This window comes from Piliocolobus tephrosceles, chromosome 5 (genome assembly GCF_002776525.5).
Source record: "Piliocolobus tephrosceles isolate RC106 chromosome 5, ASM277652v3, whole genome shotgun sequence".
NCBI classification, from domain to species: domain Eukaryota; kingdom Metazoa; phylum Chordata; class Mammalia; order Primates; family Cercopithecidae; genus Piliocolobus; species Piliocolobus tephrosceles.
In genome coordinates, this window is record NC_045438.1 from 141,030,753 (window position 1) to 141,040,780 (window position 10,028).

The following is a 10,028-nucleotide window of genomic DNA, read 5'->3' on the forward strand; positions in this document are numbered from 1 at the left end:
ATCTTTTCATATGCATATTAATCATCTATATATCTTCTTTGGTGAAGTGACTGTTAAGGTCTTTGGCCATTTTTTCATGGTATTGTGTTCTTACTGATGAGTTTTAAGAGCTCTTTGTGTATTTTGAATAACAGTACTTTATCATCTGATATGTCTTTTGCTTGTATTTTCTCCCAGTCTGCGGCTTGTATTTTCATTGTCTTGGTGTTATAGTATATTTGATCACTAGTACATCTTTTTGGTTCGTTCTAAGAATTTCCATCTCTCTGCTTACATTGCCCATGTGTTCTTGTATGCTGTCATCTTATTCTTAGTATTTTTTTTTTTTTTTTTTTTTTTGAGATGGAGTCTCGCCCTGTCACCCAGGCTGCAGTGCAGTGGCCGGATCTCAGCTCACTGCAAGCTCCGCCTCCCGGGTTCACGCCATTCTCCTGCCTCAGCCTCCCGAGTAGCTGGGACTACAGGTGCCCGTCACCACGCCCAGCTAGGTTTTTGTATTTTTTAAGTAGAGACAGGGTTTCACCATGTTAGCCAGGATGGTCTCGATCTCCTGACCTCATGATCCGCCCGTCTCAGCCTCCCAAAGTGCTGGGATTACAGGCTTGAGCCACCGCGCCCGGCCCTATTCTTAGTATCTTAATCAGTTGTTTGAAATTCCTGGTCTGAGAATTTCAACATCCCTGTCATATCTGAGTCTGGTTCTGATGCTTGCTCTCTCTCTTTAAACCGTGTATTTTGCCTTTTTTTTTTTTTAAATGTCTTGTTATTTTTTTCTTGATAGCAGGACATACTGTACTGGGTAAAATGAGCTGCTGCAAGCAGGCCTTTAGTAATGTGGTGACAAAATGTGGAGGGAGAAAAGCATTCTGTAGTCTCACAAGTAGGTCTCAGTCTATTAGTGAGCTTGTGTCTCTGGACTGTGAGCTTTAAACATGCTTTTTAGGTTTTTTCCCACTTTCGGTGGTACTGGATGGCTAAAGTGGGCTGGAGTTGTTATTTCCCTTCCCGTAGATCCATCGGGCTCTTGATAAAACCCCCGCAGGTTAGATTGAGATTAAATGGTTTCTCCTGAGTGCAGACCTTGTTAAGAAGAACAGAATGGGCCTGGCGCAGTGGCTCACGCCTGTAATCCCAGCACTTTGGGAGGCCAGGCAGGTGGATCACCTGAGATCAGGAGTTCAAGACCAGCTTGGCCAACCCCAAGTATGGCGAAACCCCGTCTCTACTAAAAATACAAAAATTAGCCGGGCGTGGTGGCAGGTGCCTGTGATCCCAGCTGCTCAGGAGGCTGAGGCAGAAAGAACTGCTTAAAACCCAGGAGGTGGAGGTTGCAGTGAGCTGAGATCGTGCCGCTGCACACCAGCCTGGGTGACACAGCGAGACTCTGTCTCAAAAAAAAAATAAAGAAGAAGAACAGAATGCTCTGGCCTGTTGCAAACTGCTTCTTGCCCCACCCGCTACCAGAGGGGATTTTTCTCCCTCATTGTGAGAACCTGGTTGAGCCCCTGACATAAAGTTCACAAATTTATAGCTGCAGATTTTTCCTTGAGATTTGTCCACAGAAAGCCTCGAGCAGTTTCTTAATTACAGCTCAGGTGTCCCTGCTCCAGCACTGATTCATATGGAGGATTTTGCTCTTTGGGTTTCTGGTCTGGTAAGTTGTGGTACTCTGTATTTGCCTTTCTGTCTCTCCAGTTTTGGGGGCAGTGGTTTGCCCTGTGACCTCACACGAAGTATGGAAAATCTTAAGCCATGAGTGTGGATTTTCCTGTTTATAGTTCCAGCGTGGTTTTTTCGTTGTTTTTCTTTCACTATTTAGTTCCTGTGAACCATCAGGTCTTCTTAAGCTGTAATTTTGAATTATAATAGGTGAACAAGGAGTTACAAAGAAAGTAGAGAACTCCCCTGTACCCTTAACCCAGTTTCCTACAATGATTACTTCTTCTTCTTTTTTTTTTTGAGACGGAATCTCGCTCTGTCGCCCAGGAGGGAGTCCAGTGGCGTGATCTTGGCTCACTGCAACCTCCGCCTCTTGGGTTCAAGCGATTCTCCTGCCTCAGGCTCCAGAGTAGCTGGGATTATGGTCACCCACCACCATGCGCGGCTAATTTTTGTATTTTTAGTAGAGACAAGGTTTCACCATGTCGGCCTAGCTAGTCTTGAATTCCTGACCTCAGATGATCCACCCATCTCAGCCTCCCAAAGTGCTAGGATTACAGGGGTGAGTCACCCAATGTGCTGGCCCAATGGTTACTTCTTATATAACACAATATCAAACACAGGAATTTGACATTAGTATGACATGTGTGTATGGTTCTAGATAATTTTTATCATGTGTAGATTTGTGTAGCTAACACTGGAAACCAGACACAAAACAATTCCAGCACCACAAAGATCTCACTGTGAATGCCAGCCCTTAATTAGTCATACCCACTTAACCTCTCCTCTTGACAAAAATTCTTTTTTTTTCTTTTTTTTGAGATAGAGTCTCGCTCTGTCGCCCAGGCTGGAGTGCAATCTTGGCTCACTGCAACCTCTGCTTCTGCATTCAAGTGATTCTCCTGCCTCTGCCCCTGCCTCCCAAGTAGCTGGGATTACAGGTGTCAGCTGCCAGGCCTGGCTATTTTTTCTATTCTCAGTAGAGATGAAGTTTCACCATGTTGGCTAGGCTGGTCTCAAACTCCTGACTTCAAGTGATCCTCTTGCCTTGGCCTCCCACAGTGCTTGGATTACAGGCATGAGCCACTGTGCCCAGCCTTGACAAAAATTCTACAATTCTTTTTCATTTTGAGAATGTTATAGATATAAAATCGTATAACAGATGACCTTTAAAGATTGGCCTTTTCCACAACCTAGTTTCCTCAAGATCCATCCAACTCGTGATATCAATAGCTCCTGAGTTGTTATTGTTGAGTATTCCATGGTATGGATGGACAACTGTTTATTTAACCATTCACATATTGAAAGATTTTGATGCTTTCCAGTGTTTTGCTATTACAAATAAAGCTGCTATGAACCATTTTATACAAATTTTTGTGTGGACATAAGTTTTCACATCGTTTTTGGTCTATATATTTTGAAACTATGGTATTGAATGCATATACATTTAGAATGTTTATATTTCTCTTTTATAAAATGTCTCTTCCATTACTATAAAATGCATCTCTTATTGTTATGAAATATCTCTGTGGTAATGCTTCTTGTCTTAAATTCTACATTTTAAAAAATACTGGCCGGATGTGGTGGCTCACACTATAATCCCAGCACTTTGGGAGGTTGAGGCGAGAGGACCACAGGTCAGGAATTTGAAACCAAGCTGGCCAATATGGTGAAACCCTGTCTCTACTAAAAATACAAAAATTAGCTGGGCATGGTGGTGCACACCTGGAATCCCAGCTACTTGGGAGGCTGAGGCAGGAGAATCGCTTGAACCTGGGAGATGGAAGTTACAGTGAGCTGAGATCAGGCAACTAACTGCACTCTAGCCTGAGTGAGAGTGTGAGACTCCATCTCAAAAAAATAAATAAATACATACATAAATAAAGTTAATATAGCCATGCCAGGTAAAAAAAAAAAAACAAAAAAACAAAAAAAAACTAAACATAGAGTTAGCTTTTGTTTTGTATATTTTTAACATTTCTCTTCTAGATCCCTTACTTTATATCCTTATGCATACTTTCCCCCATGGCATTTTTAAAATTGTGGTCAAACACACATAATATAAAATTTGCCATTTTTATCATTTTAAGAGTACATTTTGGTAAAATTAAATACGTTCGGTGTGGTGGAACCATCACCATCATCCATCTCCAGAACTTTTTTAGCATCCCAAACTGAAACTCTATAACCATTAAACAAAAACTCCCATCTGCTCCCCTTCAGCCCTTGGTACCCATTGTCTGTCTCTATAAATTTTGCTTGTGTTTTTATGTATCTAATAGAAGTGGATTATACAATATTTGTCCTGTTTGGCTTTTTTCACTTAGCTTAATGTCCTCAAAGTTCATTCACATCATGGTATTTATGAGAATTGCATTTTTTTCTAAGGCTAACATATATCCCATTGCATGTATATATCACACATTATTTATCTGTCAGTGGACATTGGGTTAAATATATCTTTTTTGGGGGGGAGGGGATGACAAGGTCTCACACTGTCACCAGGCTGGAGTGCAGTGGCAGCTAATTTTAAATTTTTTTTGTAGAAGTAGTGGTCTTGCATTTTGCCCAGTCCAGTCATGAACTCCTTGCCTCAAGGGGTCCTTCAGCCTCAGCCTCCCGAACTGCTGGGATTACAGATGTGATCCACCATGCCCAGCCCCATCTTTTGACTATTGTGTTAATGCCGCTGGGAACAATTGGCGTGCAAGTATCTGAGCTTCTGCTTTCTTTCTTTTTTTTTTTTTTTTTTTGAGACGGAGTCTCGCTCTGTCACCCAGGTTAGAATGCAGTGACTCAATCTTGGCTCACTGCAAGCTCCGCCTCCTGGGTTCAAGTCATTCTCCTGTCTCAGCCTCCGTAGTAACTGGGACTGCAGGCACCCACCACCACGCCCGACTTGTATTTTTAGTAGAGACGGGGTTTCACCGTGTTAGCCAGGATGGTCTCGATCTCCTGACCTCGTGATCTCCCTGCCTCAGCCTCCCAAAGTGCTGGGATTACAGGCGTGAGCCACCCCCGGCCAAGCTTCTGCTTTCAATTCGTTTAGATAAACACCTAGAAGTGGAATTGCTGGACCATATAGTAATAATATGTTTAATTTTTTTAGAAACTGCCATACTGTTTTCTACAGTGGCTATACTATTTTACATTCCCACCAGCAATGCACCAGAATAATAATTTTCTATACCCTTCCTGGTATTTATTTTTGCTTTTTGTTTCCTTTTTCTTTTTTTCTAATAGCCATCCTAAGGGATCTCAGATGCTATCTCACTGTGGTTCTGATTTGCATTTTCCTAATTGTTAGTGAAGTTGAGCGTTTCTTGATGTGCTTATTGGCTATCTGTGCTTCTGTCGTCTTCGGAGAAATGATCCAAGTCTTTCGCCCAATCTGAACTGGGTTGTGTTGTTGTTACTGTTGAGTTGTAGTAGTTCTTTACATATTCTGGATATTAATCCTTTGTCAGACATATGCTGTGCAAATATTTTCTTCCATTCCATGAATTGTCTTTTCACTCTTTTGATTGTGTCCTGACTAATTCAATAAATAATTCAATAAAATCTGACTAAACAGTGCCCTGACTATAAATGTTTTTATTTTATTTTATTTTTATTTTTTAATATTTATTTATTTATTTATTGTTTGAGACAGAGTCTCGCTCTGTTGCCCAAGCTAGAATGTAGTAGCACAATCTTGGCTCACTTGAATTTCCACCTCTTAGGTTCAAGTGATTCTCCTGCCTCGGCCTCCCAAGTAGCTGGGACTACAGGCGCAGGACACCACGCCCAGCTAATTTTTGTAATTTTAGTAGAGATGGGGTTTCACCATATTGGTCACGCTGGTCTCGAATGCCTGACCTCAGGTGATCCACCCGCTTCAGCCTCCCAAAGTGCTGGGATTACAGACATGAGCCACCATGCCCAGCCTACAAATGTAACTAATTTGATGAAGTCTAATTTATTTTTTTTTGTTATTGTTCTCTGTGCTTTTGGTATGATATCCAAGAAATCATTGCCAAATGTCATGAAGATTTTCCCCAAGGTTTTCATCTAAGAATTTTAAAGTTTTAGCAACTGTGTTTAGGTCTTTGATCTGTTTTAAGTTAGTATTTACATGTATTATAAGGTGAACATCCAACTTCATTCTTTTGCATGTAGATATTCAGTTTTCCTAGCACCATTTGTTGAAAAGTCTGTTCTTTCTCCATTAAATGGTCCTGGCACCCTTCTCACAATTCAGTTGCCCATACAAGCCACAGTTTATTTCTGGGCCCTCTATTCGCTTGTGTCTGTATGTCTCTCCTTATGCCAGTACCATACTGTTTTGATTACTGTAGCTTTAAAGTAAATGTTGAGATCAGGAAGTATAAAGCCTCCAATTTTGTTCTTCTTTTTCTTTTTTTTTCTTTTTGCATAAAGACAAACTTTATTGAGCCCCTAGCTCTCTTTATTGAGCACTAGCTCTCTTTCTCCTGCACAGTCTTGGTTCCTCAGAGAAGTCCAGTCTGGTGGGCAGCAGTGAGACCCACTTTGCGGCCAGCAGGGGCATCTCTACGGATGATGGAGGGCTTGCCAATGTGCTGGGGGTTACCACCTTCAAAAGGATGCTCCACAGGGTTCATGGCCACACTCTGTACTGGTGGCCAGCAGTTCCTCCTTGCCTTATATTTGTAGTAGGCCCCGCCAGCCTTTAAGATGGGTTTGTGAATTCGGCCACCTCCAGCCACCACACCAACCACAGCTCTGTTGGCTGAGGAGATAACCTTCTTGGAGCCAGAGGGCAGCTTCACACGGGTCTTCTTGGTCTCAGGGTTGTAGGAGATAACGGTGACATAGTTTCCTGATGCCCGGGCCAGCTTGCCACGGTCTCCAGGTTTCTTCTCCAGGCAGCACACGATCGTACCCTCAGTCATGGGGCCCACAGGGAGCATATTGTCAATGTTGAGCTGAGCTGTCTTGCCGCAATACACAAACTGGCCTGTGTGAATGCCCTCGGCGGCAATGAATAGCTCCGTTCGCTTCTTAAACCGGTACGGATCTCGGAAAACCACCTTGGCGAGGGGCGCGCTGCGGCCCGGGTAGTGGATGACATACTTCAGAGTGCCCTTGATGTAGCCTTGCCGCTCAGCGAAATCCATGGCGTGCAGGCACGCGGAGCTCTAAAGGTGCTTCACTTGCGCGAGGAACACAGACCCCGCGCCCTTCCTCTGCCCTCCGATCACGCGGCCCATGGCGAAGGGTCCTGGTCACGAGCGTGGCGGAAAAAGCTGTTCTTCTTTTTCAAGATTAATTTGGCTATTTAGGATCCCTTGAGATTCAATATGAACTTTAGATTTGCTCATTTCTGTAAAAATTATTGGGATTTTGATAGAGTTTATGTTGAATCATAGATAGCTCTTAGTGTTAACTAATTGAACATCAATGTCTTTCCTTTCATTGCTGTCTTCTTTCATTCCTTTCAGCTATGTTTTGTAGTCTCCAGCATACAAGTCTTCTTCCTCCTTGATTAATTTTAATCCTAAGTATTTTATTCTTGTTGATCCTATTGTAATTGAAAATGTTTTTCTTTTCTTTTTTGGAGACGGAGTCTCCTTCTATTGCCTAGGATGGAGTGCAGTGGCGCAATCTCAGCTCACTGCAGCCTCTGCTTCTCCTGCCTCAGCCTCCCGAGTAGCTGGGACTACAGGCGCGCACCACCATGCCCGGCTATTTTTTTTGTTTTGTTTGTATTTTTAGTAGAGACGGGGTTTCACCATATTGGCCAAGTTGGTCTCAAACTCCTGACCTCGTGATCCGCCCGTCTCGGCCTCCCAAAGTGCTGGGAGGATTACAGGCGTGAGCCACCGTGCCCTGGGGGGAAATGTTTTCTTAATTGTCTTTTCAGATTGTTCATTAATAGTGTATAGAAATGCAACTGAGTTTTATATCCTTCAATTTTATCGAATTTGTTTACTGGCTGTAACTTTTTTGTGTTTATATATATATAAAACATTGAAATTTTTTATATATAAAATCATCATCTGTGACAGAAATACTTTTACCTTTTTTTCCAATTTGGATGCTTTTTATTTCTTTTTCTTGTCCCCCCCCCCCCCATCTAGAACTGCCAATACCAGCTAAACACAGTACTAAAAGTAGGCATTCCTGTCTTGTTCTTGATCTTACAGAAAAAAACTTTCAGTCTTTCATTATTGAGGGTAATGTTCATAAAAAGCCTTTATCATATTGAGGGAATTTCCTTCCATGTGTACTTTATTGAATTTTTTTTTTATCATGAAGGTGTTTAAAGTTTGTCAAATGCTTTTTTTGTATTAGTTCAAAAGACTTTTTTCTTTCATTCTGTTTATGTATACATTATGTTAATTACTTGTTTTGTATTCTGAATCCTATCATTTCAGGAATAAATCCTACTTTGCTATGGTGTATAATCCTTTTAATATGTTGTTGAATTCAGTTTGCCAGTATTTTGTTGAGGAATTTAGCACTGATAAAAAAATATTAGCCTGTAGCTTTCTTTTTGTAATCGCTTTGTCTGGCTTTGGTATCAGAGTAATGCTAGCTTCATAAAATGAGTTAGGAAGTGTTTCCTACTCTTCAGTTTTGTGGAAAAGTGTGAGAAGGACCACTTAATTATTTAAATGTTTGATAGAATTCATCAGTTAAGCCAGCTGGTCCAGGGCTTTTTTTCATGGTAGGTTTTTGATTACTGTTTCAATATCCTTACTAGTTATAGGTCTTTTCAGATTTCTAATTCTTTATGATTCAATCTTTGTAGATTGTGTGTTTCTAGGAGTTTGCTCATTTAATCTAGGTCATCCAATTTGCTGGCATACAATTTTCATAGTGTACTCTTATAATTCTTTTTATTTTTGTAAATTTAGTAATAACATCCCCGCTTTCACTTCCAATTTTAATACTTTGAGTCTCTTTTCTTTTTTTTTTTTTTTTACTTAGTCAATCTAGCTAAATGTCAAGTTTGCTGACAATGTAGACAATGTAGACAACTTTTCAAAGAACTTCTGGTTTTATTGAATTGTCTGTATTGTTTTCAGCCTGCCTTTTCTGATGGCCTGTCTTTTATTACAGCCTGCCCTATGGATTTAGCACTTTCTAACCAGTCTCCACAACTGCATAACCCTATTACTTCTTCAATTTATCAGTCTCTCCCTGTGCACCTCTCTCCCAGTCTCTCCCTCCCTCTCCCTCTCCCTCCCTCCTTCTCCGTCTCTCTCTCCCACCTTCCCCGCCTCTTACACACGCACACACACACATACACACCCCTTGATGAGTACACATAAAATGAACACACCTGGGAAACCAGAGCATTTCCAGTTCCTTTTCAGTTACTACCCACTCTTCCCAGAGGGAAGCACTATTGTGACTTCTGGCTGGACAGCGGAATGTTACCTGCTTTATAATTTAAATCAGTGGAGCCACAGAGTACTGTCCTTTTCTGTCTTGTTTATTTTAGTCGACATCTCCGTGAGATTCATCCCCATAGTTGTAGATTGTTCATTATTGTTGCAATAGATTATTTCATGTGAATTAATTCATGTATCTGCTGATGGGCACTTGCGAAGTTTCCAGTAGTTTTAATTATTCTGAATAGCTTACTGGGCATTCTGGTAAATATATTTGGTGAATATATGTACCAATTTGTGGTAGGCAAATAACAACGGTCAGGATGTGATATCTTTGATTTTAATAAGTAGAAAGTCTGAAATATATGGAAAAAACTACCAGAAAAAAAAAAAAAAAAAATCTGAGTAGAACTTATAGATTTTCTAAAGCCAAACCTGGATTGTCTCGCCCTAGGTGCCTCAGTTCCAAGAGCTTCTAGCGGGGTTGTTTCCGTAGTGTAGTGGTTATCACGTTTGCCTAACACGCGAAAGGTCCCTGGTTCGAAACCAGGCGGAAACAAGTGGTCACTTTTCTACGTTTTGTTCCTGAGAGTCTCTATTTGAACCAGATAGGACCTTTGTATATGATCAAGCACCTAAATCAAAGGATCTCATATCCTCCTTTTTTTGATTTGAGCCACCTCAGGAACAATTTTGCTCCCTCCTTTGTTCTCAGCTGCGGTGAGGCCCATGTCGCCCCATCTTGCCGCGCCCCAGCATGTCGCTGTCCCAGCTCCCTCCCCTTATGCTCTGCGTGGCCTGTAGGTTCTAGGGCCCAATGGCATCAACTCGAGTAGGCTCTAGTGGTGCAGGATCCCGCCTATACTATGCAGGTGAGATTGGCTTCCTTGAAATTTCCAGAGCCACTTGTGCAGATTCTTTGCCAAAAGATTTTCCTTAGGGGTTTCTAAAAATAAGCAATGCTTAGGACCCAGGTCCGTGAGAAAAAAATAAAAAAGGAAACAGGGC

General features: G+C 41.5%; 1 non-coding gene and 1 pseudogene across 1 annotated transcript; one reads left to right on the forward strand and one right to left on the reverse strand.

Annotated features, from left to right (window-relative positions):
- Nucleotides 1-6,149: 6,149 nt before the first annotated feature.
- LOC111525920 lies at nucleotides 6,150-6,797 on the reverse strand (annotated as a pseudogene).
- Nucleotides 6,798-9,506: 2,709 nt separating this feature from the next.
- TRNAV-AAC lies at nucleotides 9,507-9,579 on the forward strand. Its single transcript has one exon. It is a non-coding gene; the product is annotated as a tRNA-Val (tRNA).
- Nucleotides 9,580-10,028: the final 449 nt, after the last annotated feature.